Source organism: Silene latifolia, chromosome 10 (assembly GCF_048544455.1).
Source record: "Silene latifolia isolate original U9 population chromosome 10, ASM4854445v1, whole genome shotgun sequence".
Classification (NCBI taxonomy): Eukaryota; Viridiplantae; Streptophyta; class Magnoliopsida; order Caryophyllales; family Caryophyllaceae; genus Silene; species Silene latifolia.
Window position 1 is genome coordinate 56096390 of NC_133535.1, and position 20858 is coordinate 56117247.

A 20858-nucleotide genomic window follows, 5' to 3' on the forward strand; every position below is an offset into this window, starting at 1 on the left:
CGTCAATTTTCAAGTAATTTAATCAACTCGTAACGTTATACGATTAATTAAATAATCAATTAAGTGTATTGACCTTTAGGTATGACCTAGGGGTCAATCGATCACCACCGTCACACGACGAATGTCAAACTCTAGTCAGCCAATCATTACCGATATATGTTGACCAGTTGACAGTAACAAAATTACTTCCCAATTGTATTCTTCAAAATGAGATTTAATAATGATATTTAAATCATGTGATCGCACTATTATTGAGGACACATTTCCCAACATTGTTCATATACTTGTTTTTTTTATGCTTTAATGTTTTTCCTATCATTATTAAGTGAACTAAATGTGTTGTATATGTACTTGCTTGTTTGTGACTTAATATTTCATATCGTTATTAATTGTATTAAACGTTTTGTTCATGTATTTGTTTGTTTATATCTTAATGTTTATTGTTATTAATTATATTAAATGTATAGTTTATGTATTGTGTTGTTTATGACTTAGTGTTTTGTTTCTTCATTAATCGTATAAAATGTTATTCGTGTATGACTTTTCGAGCATGCCTTATTGATTTTAAAGACGGTCAATTTTGAAAATGTCCTTTGCATGTTACGTGTCATGCATTTTAGTTATATGTCGGTCAAAACTTTTAATCCTTTATAATCCGAGCTTTACTCTTATCGTACTTTCATCCTTTTGGATCATTTGGTGGTTTTGTCCTTGTTTGAGATGATTTCGAGGTTGATCCCCTTACGGTTTCTTGAGGAATAAAGTTAGGATTGATTGACAGATTGAGATGTTCAAGTATGAAAGAGAAGAGCGTGTTTATTATGAGTTTGGTAATGAAGAAGTTTTCTTTGGGATTAGAGGTTGTTGAGATGAAGTTTACTTTGGGAATAGAAGTTGTTACGACAATGTTTCCTTTGGGATAAGTGGTTGTTAGGTTCTTTTATGTGCTTGAGGAAATCCTTATTGATGATAGAGAGTGGATGATATGTGGCAGATGTATGATTGTGGTTTCATAGTTTTACTAGAAGTGAGAGACGATGAATATATTTCTCTTGTGGTAATATTTGGGAATATTGAGGCTTATGCTCTTAATAGTTAGAATTATTGGGTTTTTGTCTTGTGTCAAGGGAAAAGTTATGTGAGTTATTTTTGGATCGAGAAAAAAAAAATCACTACAACAAATCCCTTGCATTCTCGACGCTTTATGGTCGACGCTTTTAAAAGCGTTGACCCATTTATCCCCCTCATAGACCATTTAATAATTTAATAATTATTTTCAATAAAAAAACCGCTAAGCACTACGAAAAATTTCATTCTCGCGGCTGAGCTATACATTCACCTTCCCCAAACTATTGTTTTTTCCCCCAAAAAAATTGAACCGCCTAACTGCCTAATTCATCTCCTCAATTTGTCTCCCAAAAAATTCATTTCAAATCCTAATTCATTTGCAGACCTAGTATTCTCCCCCAATTCTCGTAATCAATTAATTAATCAATAGCTAATTCAGTTACTATTCGGTTATCGTATATTCATCATCTCTCGCAATTGCTTATCACACTAAATTGCGACTCTCATTGATCATCATTCTCATCAGCTAAATAGGTACATAATTAATCAATTTATTATTGCTTTCAATTGTTGTTTTATCGTCATCGCCGGTCTTTGTGTATTGCTCATCGTTGTTTGCTTTGTGTACTGTTTATCGCTGTTAGTTTCACATTAAGAACGATGATGTCGAAAACGGCTAGTCGGGTTTATAATTAAAACTCAGATTACGATATTATAGACTTCCAGTACCATAGAGAAGCCCTAGTTGACATTCACTACTTCACCCGAATACCCATATTCATCAGATGAAAAATTACCTACTTTTTCACAGTTTCTCGTAAAGATTGAATCTTTAAGTTGATTAAAAGTGAAAACGTCTGGAAAATCAATAAATTTTGGAGCCTTGTTGTTGAATACTTGAGTCTTTGTCTCTTACGTTGAGAGGCTTATGAATTTTAGCATTGAAAGTTCATAAGGTTACATTTTCGTCTTTGTTATGTAGTCCATTCAATTTAGTCATATTTCTCTTTCCCTCAGTTCTATATGGTAAGCTTGTGTGTGTCAAACATCCTCATTTGGTGGTAAGGGTATAAAGTTTTGATCTTCGGAATTGTTCTGCACTAAAGCTAAGATTAGTTATGGGATAAAAGATGCGAGCATAGAGGAGCTGAAGTTGATGAAAATTAGGCAAGCCTTCCGAGGATAGTTTTATAATTGGAGGAAACCCTTTATTGAATTAAATCTCCATTGTAGTTACTTTGATTCTGTTGAGTATAAAGTTTTCATCTTTTGTGCTTTGATGCAATTATGCTGATGTTTGTCCGTAGTCGTACACTATTATAAATTACTTCGTATGTTTTAGGGCCTTGTATTTTATGATAATTTATCTTTCAAATGTAAAAAGTATGAATATGTATCAGGTGTTAGAGTGTCGTTTTGTGGAATTAACCAGATCAAGAAGGGTCCAAGGTAGTGTGTGAGAGTAAATGCTTGTGATACTTCTACACCGCGTTGTGTCTGATACTCCTACATCGCGTTGCATCTCCCTTTACAACATGTGCCTACAGTTGAGGGATATCTGTCCCAATTTCCAGCTGTTATGGACATGTTTTAATATCTGACACACTAACTTCCAGGGGCGGCCTGTAACATGAGCATTTCAGTTCGCAGTACCGGGGCCCAACAAGGTTTGGGACCTCATTTGGAAAAAATTAGCCATTAAGTTAAATCAAATTTAAACGTCCATTATTAACATATAGGGTTTCTTTGGCAGACTGGTAGCGGTAAATAGTGTAAGTGTTCAATTGACGGCTCGGGATCGACTCTCATTGCTTTTACTTTTACATCCTTTATTTGGATTGTTCGCCTTTCACTTCCACGGGCAACTTAACCTTGTATATAAATTGCCAGTTCATTTATTGGATGACTTACTCAGACATTATTTCAGTCTTGTTTTTTTAAAATCATAATATTGCCAATTCACATATTCTTTCAGTCTTGTTTTTTTTTTAAATCATAATATTCTTTCAGTCTTTTTTTTTTTGCAAGAAATTACCTCTTTTATTTCATCATAAAATAAGAGTAAATGTTCTTACAAGGACTAGCCACTAGGATGTTAGTCTAAGAATTAAGAACATTTACAATGATAGTGTGAAGATCACTCTTATAATGGTAAAGTAGTCTAATACTCACATGCCCCTTAATCTCTCTTACAAGCCCCTCTACTTGCCTTTCTCTGTCCAAGAAAATTTGTTCGTTTCTCTCTGACCAAATGGTGTGAGCAGCTACGACTATGGTACCCTTTATCCAAGTATTAGCCCAGGTTTCCTTATGCCTCCTTTGCAATGGCCATAGTAGCATGTCCTTAAGTCTCTTATCGTTAGTAGACGCCTGTAGCCACTTCAGTAGTTGCTGCAGAATAGCAACAGAGATAGGACACTCGAAGAAAAGGTGGATATGACTCTCAGCCTCCTTTTTGCACACGGCGCATCTGTTTACTAGATATATTCCCCTTCAAACTAACACATCAACTGTGGCTAATTTCCCTTGCACAGCAAGGGACGTGATGAGCTTATGGCTGGGTTTAATCACAGCTTCTTTTAGAGCTTGAAAGCAAGCATATGTATCACCCTTAGTCCTGAGCAGATCATAAGCTTTCCTTACAACTAACTTACTATTGATAGCACAATTATTTATGAGTTTAGTTGCTGCTGTAGCAGACCCTGCGATTTGAATCCAGTCCCGCGTTATGCTAAGTATGCTTCTGATGGATTCAGAGTGAGCATCTTGCTGTCCAGACATCATTTGTATTAAAAGTGTAAGCTTTTTCCATCTAGTCCAAAGCCCCTCAGTGTTTTGGTGAAGCTTCCACGACCATTGAGTTAGCAAGGCTTTATTCCAGAAGAGCATTTCCTTCAAATTAAAACCTCCTCCTCCCAAGGCATACACATACTGTTCCAACTTTTGAACACCATGTGCCTCTTCTGATCTCCAGTATTCCAAAGACTATCCTTACATATCTTATTCAACTTTTTAATCACACCTTTAGGCAGTAAGACACTAGCTCACCAAAAGTTTTCAATGCCAAAGATTATTGAATTTATGAGTTGTACCTTTCCTGCATATGAGAGTAGTCTTGTATTAGCTAGTCTTTTATTAGTTAGTCTAAATTTATCATTTTGCTTTCATTCTTTCTTTTAATCTCTTTAATGGTTCTCGTTCATAGGTTTTTAAAAATCATTTGTATGAATTTAACCAAACAATAATTATTGAATGAGAGGGTGTCATACCGTGAGAAGATCCCATCATGTAAAAAACCCGACTCAGGATGTGAGACCGTTTTATTGTATGATTTGTGTTAACCAAAATAATACGAGTCCGATTATACTTTATAATTAAAATCCACATTGATGTGCTTTATTTGTATGCACATAATTAGAGAGCTTGAATACTACGCCTCCTCAGATATTAAGCGTCTCATTTTATTATGACAAAAAAATACGAGATAATCATCAAAAGGGCCACCGCGTAATATTTGGAACAGGGCCTCAACATTTCATTGGCCGCCCCTGCTGACATCACACCCCCTTGCTTATGTTCCAGCTGCAGTTGTTAGCATTTCTAAATCAATCCTGTTTTCCAGTGTCACTGTCAAGTGTCAATTAGAAGACCTGAACTCAGGAAAGCTGATCATTTGATTCTTCATACTCATTTCTGCTACCATTAATTCATTTTTTGGATGGAACTAAAGCTCTGAAACCTAATCTTCCCAATTGCTACCTTTAATTCATTTTTTTGGATACATAAGAGGAAAGGGGAGGGTAATGGAGAAAGACAAAAAATGAGAATGAATGAAAATGGATATAGCAGTGACGTTCTCCCTCCAAAACTTTCCTGTCTTTGAAAAGATTTTAATTATGCTAGTAGAATGAAAATGAATCTTTCTATTGCTATTCCTGTCAATGTCAATTCCTATACCTATGATCTTACTAATGCCTTTACGGCTGCGTGTAGTCGTATACCATATACGTATCTCTATCTTCTGTGACATTATGAATGCAATAGTTCAGAACATAGGTGATGTCACATTAAATTGTTATTATTCAGTCTCAAAGCATTGCATTATGTGTTACTTATCTCTTATAGACCTGATCATACAGTTCTGTAGGAAAAGTTCAATAAGAAGAGTCATTCGTTAAAAAATTGTATCTGGAAGAGTCATAGTTAAATACTCAAGGAAAGTATTTGATAATCCTTAATTATGATTATCATCAGTGGTTACTGTGTCAGGTCTTACTGTTCTTTGTTTTGAATATTAATTTATTAGTTGATTGTGTTTAATTTCAGGGCAGGGTCCGGATAATTGGAATTTGGACCAAAGTTTGGACAGGGACGCTACTTCAGTAGTTTCTACGGTGGGTATTGCAAATTCCTATTTTAGTTTTCATTTATTATTAAAACCTTATCTTTTTTTTCTACTTTAGCTACAACAAGTAAGCCCTGTTACTTTGACATCACATAATAATTTTGTCTCATGTATGCGATTGATACTTACTCAACAATGTTCTGATAATATATTTTAATGTGCTGCTCACCCTACTTTTATCTTGAAATTCAACCACAAATCCCTCAACTATCTCACTTGTACCACTAACAATTATCCTTCTTCTAACTCTTCTTACCTCAATTTCTTCTTCTTCGCTGGGGTAATTTTTGAGCTATTGTTTCTTATCATAAATATTTTCTTTTCTTCACTTATTTTCTTGTTAATTTTCTTCAACTTCCAGTTAGCTATCATTGTCTGCTTTCTGTAGAATATCACCCTTGTTTGGGGCCTAAAAGACTCAAGATGATGATGACGTTGTTTCCACTACTTCAGGTTATTTCTTATCTTAGTTTCTACTCTACTTCTACATACCTTAATTTCTTCAAATACTTACTCGTCCCATTCATTTGTTTACCTTTGATTAGAATACCCCTCACAAAGAATAAAAGTTTCAAAACAAATGATTTAGACATCACCGCTCAAAGGCGGCTTCATTTGACAAACGTAATCAAATGGGAACAATATAAAGGGGATGGACAGAGTGTATTAATAACATTACAACGGTAACATGTTTTTGATGTCTGCTGCTTGATTATTTCAGTACTTAATCTTGCTATCGTTGAATGAAGTCTGTGACATAGAATGAGTTCACTACAACCGTGTCATTTGAGTTTTTCTGTAATTTAGCTGCTGGGAGGAATTAAAACAATATCTAGGAATATATGATTTAGATACGGAGTAGTTAATAATGTCAGTCATAATCACTGATTGCGACTGATGTTCTTGATATCTATCGAATCTATGACTGTTCCTGCCAAAATAGTATTTCGTAATCTTAATTTGAGCTACTATTTCTACCTTCTTTTTCTACTCTTTTTACTTTTCTACACTTTTTAAATGCTTCTTACTCATTGTGTCAATTTTGACGCCTAATTTTGGGGATTTGGGTGTTGGTTATTGTTTTTTCCATATTTCCAATGGAGCCAAAAACTCATTACTCTTTGGTTCTGGATTATGATGGAGTAAAGCAAAATGGCTCACTAAAGTGGCTCCGCTTCTTTCTTTTGTGAAGTTGCAGTCCTTCGATGCAGTTCGCGGCGTAATTTTCATCTTGGGTCACTCGGAAACATCCTCTTTGTGTTTCTAACACAAGGGTAAGGCTGCGTACATCTGACCCCTCCTTACTCCGCAATTTGCGGAAGCCATTGAGGCACTGGGCTAATGTTGTTGTTGTTGTTGTTGGGTGTTGGTTATTGTTTCTATGTGTAAATACTTATTATCCTGATCCTGTTGGTGATGCTTCTTACACCTTTTCCAGATTGTCATATATGTGAAAACTAGAGAAAAGTGCTAAATGTTTCGGCGGAATTGCTTGTGGAGAAGTATATGTTACAAAACTCCCAGGCCTTGTCTGTCATCTTCCATTTCTCCTTAACTCAATGAGACTTAGCTTTTAGCTAATTTTTATTGTTTGACTGGTTGCATTAACTACTACGTATTTTCATGCAACTGTTTACAAATGTTGGGAAGGGTAGGCGTTGTCACTAGTTTTACATGGACATGTTCTTTCTGTTTGCCAAATTTGAATACGATTGTGAAATTATTTTTAGAGCATAAGACTCATATTTCATAGACACAGGAAAGAAAAGAAAAGCTCGGTGAAAAGATAACAATGCTTCAGCAACTTGCGTCTCTTTATGGCAAAGTATGATTCATGTTAATCATGGTACTTTAGTTGTCTTCTTTTGCTTGCTGTTTTCTGACTGTTCTTATCACTAGTACATCAATATTTCCGTGTGAAATTTTACCGCAGACTGAAACGGCTTCTGTCCTATTAGAGGCGATGGAATACATCAGATTTCTACATGAGCAAGTAAAGGTTAGATATGCTTCAGTTTCCTGATAATAACTCTGGAAAAATTAGGTTCTAAGTTTTTTCCTGAACAATTGACAAAGAGTTAGCTTAAGAAGGTGTATAAATGATTTTTATATGCAGCTGTGCACTTTGGTGCTATGATAAACTGAATGAATTTTGATAAAATTAAAGGTGTTTTTTACTTGATGTAGTTTACTAATAGAACCCTCTTCCCGTTTCCTACTTGATGTAAAAATCGTCTCCCAAGATGTTTTTTCCATTTTGATGGAATGTTCTTGTTGATTCAGATTGTGTTTAGTACAAACTGAAGGTATTGTCTCTGTCATTTTCCGGTCTAACTATCTCTAATTGGATGAGTGATTTCATGTACTTTGAGTGTCATTCTTTTCTTTTTGATTTTTAATATCTCAATTACTCTTTGCGTCTCAATCATTTGCAATACGGTAAAAATTACATATTTTGCCCTCTCTTATATGGTACTATATGTAGTAGAAGAAACTAACCTTAGGGTGATGAAAGTATATGTTATCTTTGAAGTGATATTTGTACCGAATTTAGAGCATCATGTAGTTTACTACTCAATATCTCATGGTACTACTCTAAGGGGCATTCTACTGTCTATTTCCAAGGCACACTAAAACCCATTATAGGTGTTGGCGCAGTGTAGACATAGAGTTGCTAGAGATTTTAGTACAATTTATATGTCATTTTAAAGTGTTTCTCGTCAATTTGATATATACTTCATTACTTTGTCTTCCTGGTTCGAAATTGTGAATGGGTCATGGTTATAAATTGATGATTGTTCGCTTGCATTGTTGTGATTAGACGTATAGCTGATTAGCTAAAGTATTCATTTGACTGGAGCAATAGTAATGTATTCATTTAACATGCAGCTATCAGTCTGAATAGGGTTTGGAAGCTTTAACTATGGAGTAATGGAAGATTTCAAGTGAAGCACATTGGGTCTATTTTTGAGAAAATATGCCAGTTTTCTATTATTGTTACATAGTTAGATGGGGAAGTTCTTGGATTTTGGAGATCAGAGATGCAATATAAGAGCTTGAAGTAATTTAAACTTACTTGTTTCCTGCCATATCATAGTGTAATGTGTATTTTTCATGTGTTTTTCGGAAGAGTGTAGGTTAATAGTTTGATATACTGTAATCCGAATTTTTTACTCTTATAATTATTCATCTACTTTGTACCATGTACTCGGCTATTTCTTTTATCAATAATAAAACTTAATGGGATATTTTTCATGGATCGTAACTATGTTATTTTCCTATTATTTAGCTACTTTTAATTTGCTTGAATAAGTTAGGAGTAGTCGTAGTGAATTTTCCTAGTGGCAGGAAAAGGCGTCGAGAAATTTAAATTTCAACGCCAAAAAGTGTAGAGAAACCCTGATGCTAAAAAGCGTCGATGCTCGTGACACAAAAAAGCATAGACAAGGCTGACACTAAAAAGCGTCATAAATTCCTGACGCCCCAAAAAACCATGCTTTTAAAAGCGTCATGAAAAAAAATGGCGACGCTTTTAAGCGTCGAGAAAAGTCTAAAAAAGCGTCGAGAACGCAAGGGATTTGTTGTAGTGAATGCTTGTAATAACTTGAATGTTATTGTGGACTTAGATTAAGCACGTTGGGAATTTTGGAGACTATACTCGTCTGTAATTGGAATACCATAGTTGAGGAGTAAGGATTGTTAATGGCAATGAGTGAGTTATAAAGGAATTTATGATTTATCCGTTGAGGAGTTATTTACGGATCGTGTGTTTTAAAGGATTGTTTGAGAGAGGTGGATTATAATTTATGGACTTGTGAGATGTTAATGTTAAAGTGTTCTAACATTGACTTTTTGATCGGCCATGTTGACGAAGATTATAATGTATAGTGATGTTCATCTTTTGAGGGTATAGATATTGCTTTGGATTGATTCTTTAAGTGTGATTAGATTGAGTTCAGTGGAAGAACTTGATAGTTGATGGTTGTGAGAGTTTATGATCTTGAAAGTTGACAATCTAAGGAATATAATGTTTGTAAAGGGACAGTTATATAGAGAGTTGCTGGCCTTGAGGTATTATGGAGATATGACGAAAGGATGTTATGAGACATTGTTACCTTAGGTGATGATTGTACGAGGATTGTAAGACCCTAGTTATCTGCTTTATTCATTTTATCTTAAAGTGTCATCTTCGCATAGATAAACTAGTTTTGGAGTCATCTATCTTTGTCATCCTTGCACGTGTTAACCATACCTCTTCTATTTGAGCCTTCGGACCAAAGGTTTCTTTTATCTTGGTCCTCTATCTGTTTCATCTATCGTTGCTTTCGATTTATTCTTTATTTTAACTCAAGTTCCTTCTTCTTTGAACTTTCGTAATTACTCTTTTCACATTGATTTCTCTCTAACCTTTTACTTCCCAAAAGAATATGTTCTTTTGCCTTGTGTTGTTGCACGAAAATGTTTTATTTTGGTTTACAAGTTATTTATTCTTTCATGGTGATGTGAAAACTTTTAAATTTCCTCTTTAGAGATACTTGTGATCATCTCGTAGTCGAAATTTGGATCCTTGGTGAGCAATGTTAGATCTTCGAGTATGATGTTTAGTTATTTGAGGTTGAGAACTTAGTAACATAATTGTATGCGAGTGTTAATTGGGATAACATAAAGAGTTTTGGAGAAGGAGTATTAAAGGTATTATAAATAAAGCTTAGAAAGTTTGAGGGTATATAGATGTTTGTTTGTTCTATCTGGGTTAAAAGCGTTTCATTTAAGAGTATGAGTGATTAATTGACAGACATAGATCCTTGAAGTCTTTTGAGCTTAAAAGTTGTGGTTGGTAGTTTGCACTATTCGTTTTGCGGATATTAGAGTAAGAGTGATTCTAATGACACTCGTGAATGGAAGAGTTTTCTGATTCGACAGATGTTCTTTGTTTAGAGATTATTTGTTTGGGGTTTTGGTTAATGTCAGATCTTGTGGTGAATGGAAAACTAAAATTGGAGTATTTGTTAAAGCTTATGTGGATTTTGGGTAATAGTAATGAGTTCACAGCTTTGAGAGGGCATATATGATGTGATGGTTAATGGTAATTGGATGAGTGTTTGAAATATGAGGACTAGATGTTGGCTTAATGATCTTTATGGACTTAGATGGTTTGAGTTTGATGTTACTTTTGAGATTTTTTAAAGTGAATAGAGATGATAATACCATTGATGATTTATGATCTTTTCTTTGGTTTAAGCTTGTTGATATGGATCAGAGTGCGCAACGGTTAGGATTCCGAGATGACTTTTATTGATGATCACTTGTAATTCTTACCTTCTTTTGATCTTATCTTTGAATTTCAAGTTTCGAGGACGAAACTTCTTTTTAGGGGGTTGGATTGTAACACCCCGTATTTTATAATAATATTTTTATATAAAAGTATTTTATTAAATTCATTATTTCGAAGTATATTAATGTATTTTGAAAATAATTATATTTATCGTCTTTGTTTTCTATTTTATTATTTCTCGTTTTGACCTAGTTTTAAATGGGTTAAAATGTCCGTGGACGATTTTACTATTTTAATTTTATAACTACTTTTCTAATCTAAGCTCTCCTTACGTTTTCATAATATCCAATCTAATTTGTAATCAGATAATACATTGTATGAGCTAATGGACCCAAAGCCCACTTGTTAACCCTTTTATAATCGCCTTATAAATAGAATTTAACCTAGCAGGCAACTAGGTTAACTTATTTGTTTGGTGCGTGAATTCCTGCCGCACACCTTCCTCCTCTATTTCTCTCTTTTGTTATTCTTTTCTCGCTTTGACTCCATTGTTGAATATCTTTACTTTTTCCAAACTCATGCACAAATTATATTTTCATAATCCTTACTCTTACCTCTACAACATATTATTCTCCAAATATTTTTATGAGAATTATTTGTATGGACCTTTAGACCTACCTTTAAGGTCTCTTATTTTAATGGGTAAAGAAGAAGAAGAGTCTTTTATAGTGTTTTCATGGATTTGGATTCGTGCATCTTTGATGTCGGTTTTGGGGACGTTGATACGTGTTGGAGACAAGACTTTGTTGGTCGTTTTCTTTATGGAGGTTTTCATTAATTGCTAAAAAGGTAACTAGGTGTTTTCTTTTAATTGTGTTTATGCCAATTGATGTAATTAATATGATTTAATGATTGTCTTGTATGATTGGTACGTGTTGGATTGTTTATTATCATGTTAATTATGTTTTCGCATGTTTGTATAAGTTTTAATGTATTAATTATGTATCGTATGTTGTTTATGTGTTTATTATGGGTGACATGTGCATAATTAGGGTTTACGAATCAAACCCTAGTGGCGGCATGATAGGCGTCCAAGGGTTCTCTCCAAAGTTATAGCTAAAGCTAATGTAACCTTGATGATGATTCAAGTGTTATAGCTAAAGTTAATCCAACTTTGGGTAGTTACTCTAGTTATGGCTGAAACAGGTATAACCTTGGAAATATGAATCCAGGTTATAGCTGAATCTACTATAACATTGAATTGCGAGTTAAGGTTATAGCTGGAACTAACGTACCCTGAGATTTATGGCTCAAGGTTATGGTTGGAACTAGTATAACTTTGAGTTTCGTGTCAAGGTTATGGTTGAGGTAAGTATAACTTCAAGTCGTATATGTAGAAGTTATAGTTGAGGTTACTATAACCTCGCATTCAGAGTTCATGTTGTGGTTAGGGTTACTATAACATTGAATGGTTAATGTTAAAGTTATAGCTGGAGTACTATAATATTGTATGGTTAGTACTTGCTCACTTGTTGTGTTGTGTTCAGTTATTATATGACATTGTGTTTGCATATATATTTGGTTATTCTTGTTCATATGATAAGTAGGATGGTCAGTTATACTATTCTATGAGTTGAGTCATGATGTTGTTCACGCATGTTAGTACAATCGGTTATACTGTGCATTGGTTTGTTGCTAGTTTGAATAGATGACGGTAGTATCAGTTATATACTATCGGAATGAACTAACGCCACCCGTTGATGCGGGGTTTATTTTGGTCTATGTTCGGGGGTGGCCAGAATCGTCAGTTATACATTCTGGGTCCCGAGTGTCGTTCGGTGTACAGTTATTGCATCGAGAGGTCTGGCCAGGTCTTAGTCATATAGGCAGTGGTGATACGCTATACATAGTACTGTGGAGGCAGTGGTGATACGCTCCGTCAGTCAGAGGCAGTGGTGATACGCTCTGACAAGTTAGAGGTAGTGGTGATACGCTCTAACGGGCGTTCGCTCTATTTGTTATGCTTTGTTGCTAGCTTTGTGCCTTCTGTTGCTTTGGATTGTGTGTTACCGTATTCGCTATGCTTTGATGCTAGCACTGTGCCTTAAGTTCTTATGAGTCGTGTGCTACAGTGGTTATAAGTGTACATGGTCCAGTTCTTGCATATGGTTTAGGTTTGCATGATTCTGTTTATGATTGATAAGTAATGGTAAGCTTTGTTGGGTTTTTCATGAGTATAGATGATCTTACATGTTTACTGGTTTTACATTTCATTTGTTAATGATCGTTGATTATATTCAATTTTTGTAAACATGACTGGGAGAGCATCTAGTTACTCCCGACTGATTATCGACCCCCTTCCCAGGTTGTTCAGATTGTTGCCGACTGGTTTATTTTGATTGATGCGGTATAAACAATGTGAATTTAGGATTGCATCTAGATTTTTTGGCATACTAGTTGGTAGAAGCATATGCATTAAAGTTGAATATACGTTAGTTGCATCATGGCATATAGTTGCATTTAGAAAAAAAATTTGTGAAAGCATCTATTTGGGAACCTTGACAAGTGTATATAAGGCCCTTGTAGATACTTTTTCTTCTTAAGACTTTGCTTGTTAGAAAACTTGTAAAACACCTGATGTGAACATTATTTGAGCACATTTAGTCCCCGAATTAGCCTCGTTTCTATGCTTTTTAGTGCATATTTGGGTCATTTACTATCTTTAGTCCTTTGTTTTGAATATTCTTTGAGGTTTTGTTTCCTTGGTAGGAGAGGAGTGCAAACCTTGCATTTTTACGATAAAATATAGCTAAATTGATCGAATCTAATAACCAAGCATCAAAGAGAAGATAAGACTAGAAGGCCTTTGTACATATTATAGTAGATGGGCAATGATGAAGAAATCCTTGCATCCCCGACTAAATCCCGGAGGATTATTGGAAGAAGAAAAGAAGAAAAGAAAGCTGTGACGAAATCCGCTCGTCCAACTAGGCAAGACGCCCGCCTAGGACGTGAGGAATCCGAGCGTCTTTGCCATCAAGATGCCCGTCCAACAACGCCACAATCCGCTCGTCCTTGCATCAAGACGCCCGTCCAGCCACCACAGATTCCGCCCGTCCCGACACCTTGGACGCTCGAATTCCCTTACAGTCCCATACGTCCTTTTCTTCCCTCCATGAGCGATTCCTCAAGGACTTAATCGTCATTTAAGCCCTTAGTAAACCCTAGTTTGTGTACCTAATCCCCACTATAAATACACCATTAGTCTAATTAGATAAGCATGTTCTTCTTATCAATCCTTAGTGTAGTTTATATAATTTTAATCTCTTCTTAATCTTGTAATCAACTTCTAATCAAGTCTTAATACAAATCTCATTTCCTTAATCTCTCTTTTGTTCATCTTTTATTTTGGGTAATTGAAGATTATTTGGGTTATTATTGGGAGATTGACAACCTTCCAATCAATCATCAAGTACTTCTATTATTCTTTGCATTATTTTGGAATCATTAGTAGGTATAATCCTCTTAATCCCTTTTTAATTATTGTTAATCATATTCATTTATTCATCATGTTTTGCTTTGTCAATGTGATTGACAACCTTGTTAACATGTTAAACTTGATAATGAGTGAGTAGTTTCCTTAACTAGGGTTAATGGGTAATTAGGGGAAACCAACATGCGGAATGATTCATGTTTAATTTAATATGTTTTCATAGTTTATTTGCTTGTTTGTTGTGATCTCAACTTATGCACATGTTATGTTTGATGAAATGCGACCCTATGAATCCTTGCATTTTTTACCCATCACCGACCTTTTCAATGAGACTTGTAAGACGTAAACCAACTCGAGTCTCATTAGACCATGCATATAGTTGAGTAGGAAGGATTAAGTCGACTTGTAGGTGTTTTACAATCTAATCGATTCGGCTCCGGGACCAAAACCTTCCTAGGATTGTAAGATATAAACCAACTTGATCCATCACAACAATAATTGATTGCTTATAATTTGAGAATATGTTTGTATGATCAATTCCCATGAATCCCCTATGAACCCATGACACCCTAGTGCTTTTAATCAATTGTTTACATCTCTTTTTAATCATCTTAGTTTTTTACTTTTATTGCTATTTAGTTTAGTGATCTTCTCATCTCAACCCCAAATCGTGACACCCCTAGACACCGCGACTTGTAATCGAAAATCCTACATCAATACCCGTCCCTTGGGATCCGACCTTTACTTGCCTCTTTACTAATAGTAGAGTTGTTTGTGAAGTTATAAATAATGTTTTGGTCTAGGTGCTCTTAACGACAAGTAACCGAAAACTAAATCTCCAAGTGAGTAAAACCGACCAAAAATGGCGCCGTTGCCGGGGACGGTGTTAACTTGATTTGATTTTCTTAATTTGTTATTAGTTGTGTCTTTCTTTGCCTTGGGGAAGTAAAACTCCTCAAGGTTTGTTCTAATTGTTTTCAAGTTGTTCGATACTTTGCAAGATGGATATTATAGATTGTTTTGTTGAGGACCACTTAAGTATACCTTTCTTCAAAGACCCCATGCAAGCATTGGAAGCCTTGGAAGCAAGTGAGGCCAAAAATATGCATTGGGAATTGGAGGTAGATCTTTTTGAGGCCGATCTAGCAAACAAAGAACTTACTCATGAGCAATCCGAATTAGTACATAACATCGTTGTGGAAGCATATCAACCTATAGAACATGAGCAATCAATCCTAGAAGACATCTTACAAGCCGAAGAGCAAGAAGAATTCGTCATGGAATTCGAGTATGACGAGATTGATGAGCTTGAGGAACAAGTTTAACATCCCATGAGAATAGAGTGTCTAATGGAAATTGACAAGTTCTCAATGAACCTTCAAAGGAGAAAAGTGAGGTAAAAATTCCAACTTTAAAACCCCTTCCCCCAAATTTTAAATATGCTTTCCTTGATGAATCTAAGACCAAACCCGTGATTATTAATGACAAACTTGATGAAAACCAATTGGGAAAATTGCTTGATGTATTGAAGCAACATGAAAAGGCTATAGGTTATAGTCTAGATGACCTTAAGGGGATAAGTCCCAACTTTTGTATGCATAGAATTCATCTAGAGGAGGACCATAGACCTACCATTCAATCTCAAAGGAGATTAAACCCCCACATGCAAGAAGTTGTCAAAGGAGAGGTTATGAAATTACGTGATGCGGGAATCATATATCCCATATCGGACTCTTTGTGGGTTAGCTCCGTTCAAGTGGTGCCTAAGAAAGGAGGTACCACGGTAGTGACAAATGAAAAGAATGAGCTAATACCCACAAGGAAGATCACCGGTTGGTGTATGTGCATTGACTATCGAAAATTGAACTCCGCAACAAGAAAGGATCATTTCCCCCTACCATTCATTGAACAAATCCTTGAGAGGTTAGCCTCCAACAAGTTCTTTTGCTACCTGGACGGGTATTCGGGATTCTTTCAAATCCCTATACACCCGGATGACCAACACAAGACTACCTTCACATGCCCTTATGGTACTTTTGCATATAGGAGGATGCCTTTTGGCTTGTGTAATGCCCCCACCACTTTTCAAAGATGCGTGAAGAGTGTCTTCTCCGATTACCTAGAGACCATAATGGAAGTTTTTATGGATGATTTTAGCGTTTATGAAAAAGACTTTGACTCATGTATGCATAATCTCTCTCTTGTATTGCAAAAGTGTGAGGATGTTAGTCTTGTTTTAAATTGGAAAAAGTGTCACTTCATGGTCAATGAAGGAATTGTTTTGGGTCATTTAATCTCGGAAAAGGGCATCGAAGTCGATAAAGCTAAGGTTGAGGTGATAGAGAAACTCCCACCTCTCGTGAATGTTAGAGGGGTGAGAAGTTTTCTCGGTCACGCAGGTATTTATCGCCGTTTCATAAAAGATTTCTCAAAAATAGCGAAACCCCTCACTCAACTCTTACTTAAAGATGCCCAATTCCATTTCACTGATGAGTGTGTTGAAGCCTTTAATAGAATCAAGGAATCACTAATCTCGGCACCGATAATTCAACCTCCAAATTGGGAATTACCATTCGAGATTATGTGTGATGCTAGTAACTACGCCGTTGGAGCGGTTCTTGGCCAACAGGTAGGGAGATCTCTACATTCTATCTACTATATAAGCAAGACTCTTGATCCCTCCCAAGTGAACTATGATACCACTGAAAAAGAGCTTCTTGCCATTATCTATGCTTTGGACAAATTTTGTTCCTACTTACTTGGATCCAAGGTGATTGTCTTTTCGGATCACCGTGCTCTCCGACATCTCTTAATAAAGAAAGAGGCAAAACCAAGGTTGTTGAGATGGATTTTTCTTCTTCAAGAATTCTACTTGGAAATAAGAGACAAGAAAGGAGCCGAAAATGTAGTGGCGGATCACTTGTCAAGGATCCGGTTTGACGATGAACAAGGAGAAACGCCGATCAATGACTCATTTTCCGACGATATCTTGATGGCCATTCAAACACAACTTGAAAGGCACAACTCCCCATGGTTTGTCGATTATGCCAACTATATTGTTGGAAGAGTACTCCCTCCAAATTTGAACTACAACCAAAGGAAGAGGTTCTTATTCGAAGTAAAAAGGTACTTTTGGGATGACCCAAACCTTTACAAGGAGTGTAGTGATGGGCTCTACCGGAGGTGCATCCCTCAATGGGAAGTTCAAGGAATCTTGGAAGGATGCCACTCATCACCTTACGGTGGACACCATGGGGCAAGGAGAACCATTGCAAAAATTCTTCAATCGGGCTTCTATTGGCCTACGATGTTCCAAGATACAAGGGAGTTCATCATTCATTGTGATGCTTGTCAAAGGACGGGGAATATCTCTTAGAGGAATGAAATTCCACAAAGAGGCATACTAGAGGTAGAGATCTTTGACGTTTGGGGGATCGACTACCAAGGGCCGTTTGTGACATCCAATGGGAACAAATATATCCTTGTGGCCGTAGACTATGTCTCAAAGTGGGTGGAGGCAATTGCCACCCCAAACAATGATGCAAAGACGGTCACCAAGCTCTTCAAGAAAATAATCTTCCCATGGTTCGGAGTCCCTAGAGCATTCATAAGTGATGGAGGAACGCATTTTCATGAAAAGAAGCTCGCATCCCTTTTGACCAAATATGGTGTTCAATATAGAACCGGTTTAGGATACCATCCTCAAACAAGCGGTCAAGTTGAAGTTTCAAATAGAGAGATCAAGCAAATTCTTGAGAAAGTTATCAGCAAGATCCGAAAGGATTGGAGTACAAAGCTTAATGACGCTCTTTGGGCTTATAGGACGGCCTATAAGACTCCCATAGGAGCCTCTCCTTACAAGCTTGTTTATGGAAAAGCATGCCACTTGCCAATCGAATTAGAATACAAAGCTTTTTGGGCAATCAGAGCTCTTAACCTTGATCTCAAATTAAGTGGTCAAAGGAGGATGATACAACTTCAAGACTTGGAGGAATTCCGACTACAATCTTATGAGAATGCCAAGATCTACAAGGAAAGGACAAAATTGCTTCATGACAAGAGGATCAAGCAAAAAGCCTTGCACAAAGGAGATAAAGTCCTTCTATTCAATTCCCGATATCGACTATTTCCCGGGAAGTTGAACTCTAGATGGATGGGTCCCTATGTGATCACCGAGGTTGGAAAGTATGGATTTGAAATCCAAGCGGAAGATAGAAGCAAATTCAAGGTCAACGGCCAAAGATTGAAGTCATATTATGAGGGAGCATTTATTGGAGAGGTCGAGGTCACCTACCTCGGGCCTCCTCATCCTTGAAGAAATCATCAAAGGGAGAGTTTGGTGGAGTCCTCCCTAAACCACCACTTGTAAATATACTAACCCTTCTGACTTGTATTTTTAACTTTATTGAATTCCTTTTATCATAAACATAATTCTTTCCATGAGAGTAAGTGAGGGAGGGTCACTAATTATTTTTGATGAAGGAAGGAACTAAGTTTTCAAGTGTGGGGAAGCTTTTTGTCGGAGTAAAGGAAAAACGACAAGAATCCGCTCGTTCAGAGAGGCAGGCGCTCGTCCAAAGGAGCTGACATGCAGATATTTTATCCTGATCCAGAATCCGAGCGTCTCGGGAGGCAATCCGCTCGTCTTCTTTCAGACGCCCGTCTCTTCGAAATTACGCTCGTCTTTTTGCTGCATGACTTTGGGGTACTTTCTTGTAAGGAAATCCGAGCGTCCCTCAGAGAAGACGCTCCTCCAACTTTAGCAAAGACGCTCGTCCTAACCAAGATCCGCTCGTCTTGGCTGCTTCAAATTTTGGAAAAATCCGCTGTAAGGGAATCCAAGCATCTTCCCAGGAATCCACTCGTCCCAAATCGAGGGAATCCGAGCGTCCCAAGGCCGAATCCGCTCGTCTCCCTGCTGTCTTTATTCCCGGTTTTCACAATTTTATTTCTCCCCCACCACACAATTTGTGACACATTACCTTTCCTTCCACTTGTATTATAAAAACCCACTCTCTTATGACTCCAAAACATGTCCCAAACACTCTTTCATTCCACAAAAACAAAAACCCCCAATTTCTAGGGTTTCACAAGCAAGATTCAATCCACAAAGAGCATCTCCATACTTCAACAAATCAAAAATTCCAACTCTACAATCAAAGAATGGGACCAAGAGGATCTCTATTTAGGGATAGAAGAAGACCAAGAGTGAGAGGAAGTTCTTCTACTTCTCACATCAACACTTTAAGGAGGGAACATGAACAAATTGTGGCTCTTACCAAGCTTGATGACTTCTCTAATGTTGAATTCGTAAATGATGTGCAAAGGCTCGTTTTTCACCGACTTTTTGGTAAGAACATTCTCCCTACAAAGTTTTTATGCCATAGAACTTTAAGGAAGCTTGGGATTTACCATCAAATGGAAGCCCTTTTTGAATTGTTTGGTCTCTCTACCCTATTTCACATGCACGAGCAAACCTGCCGATCCCTTGTTCTTGAATTTTTAAGCTTCTTAAAAATCACAACCTTGAACAAAACGATTTGTATAGAATTTAGGTTGGAAAGTGTTTCGAGAATGATAACTCTAGTGAAATTTGGTAATGTGCTTGGCCTTGATGTCTCGCCTACCCGGACATCAAAACCGAAGAAATATAGTGTTGCACCCCTATGGCCATGACCGGCCGAGATTTCATGTACATTAAGGAGTGTCTAGCTTTCCACATTCAAAACCCTATCTTGAGACTCACCTACCGGTTCCTTTCCGGCACCATCCTTGCACGCCGGGACCCAGCAATTGTGAACGAACTCTCTCTTGTGTTCATGGAGTTGTATCTCAATATCCAAGGAAGGGGTGGATACCATTTTAATGCGCCTCTCGTACTACTTGAGAAGTGGGCTAATTTTAGGAACGGGGATGACGATGGGATGAAACATATCGTCAATGGAGGGCTCATTACAAGGATTGCAAAGCATTTCAATCCAAGATTCAATGATAACAATGAGTACACTCATCTTTCCGGGAATACAAGGATAAATGAAGAACTCCTTCTTGTGCAACATCATTGGATAACCCTTGAGAGGGTTGATAAGAGAATCAAATGGATAACAAAAGGGGAGTGACCCAATCTACTTGCCAATGACCGGTCTACCAAGAATTTCACTAAGGAGGGGTCCTCTATCACCGATCACGTCATACCTCATCCCCGCAAACCCAACCCAAGCAAGTCAAGCACCACCACCACCAAATCCCCAACAACAACAAGAGCCATAACAACAAAATGAGAAAATCAAGATACCTCCCTACCCTTTTCAATACCAACCATACAACCACCCTAAACCCTTTATTCTCCCCCGAGATGACTTTGTGACGGGGATTCTCCAAGCCATGCATTTGCGTCAATATGAAGCCGCCGTTGATAGCTACTATGCTCTTTATCCTCAATTCCACAAATTGGTTCAACAAGGGAAGGTTAGTGAGGAGGGAATGTTCCCCTCTTGGGCCCAAATGGACATTCTCTTCCCAAACTCGGAAAAAACAAATGAAGGAGCAAATAGGCAAGAAGGAGAAGGGAGCGATAGATCTTGTGGTGGGGATACGGTGGAGCTCAATAGCGAGGA

General features: G+C 36.9%; 1 long non-coding RNA gene across 4 annotated transcripts; it reads left to right on the forward strand.

Annotated features, from left to right (window-relative positions):
• The first annotated feature begins 1308 nt into the window (after positions 1–1308).
• Positions 1309–8728, forward strand: LOC141609003 (uncharacterized). Of its 4 annotated transcripts, none has more exons than XR_012527120.1 (6): positions 1309–1602; positions 5395–5462; positions 5835–5926; positions 7233–7298; positions 7407–7472; positions 8363–8728. It is a non-coding gene; the product is annotated as an uncharacterized LOC141609003 (long non-coding RNA). The 4 variants fall into 4 exon arrangements; XR_012527121.1 differs by having other exon boundaries at positions 5862–5926; positions 7227–7298; XR_012527122.1 differs by having other exon boundaries at positions 5862–5926; positions 7233–7319.
• The last annotated feature ends 12130 nt before the right edge of the window (positions 8729–20858 follow it).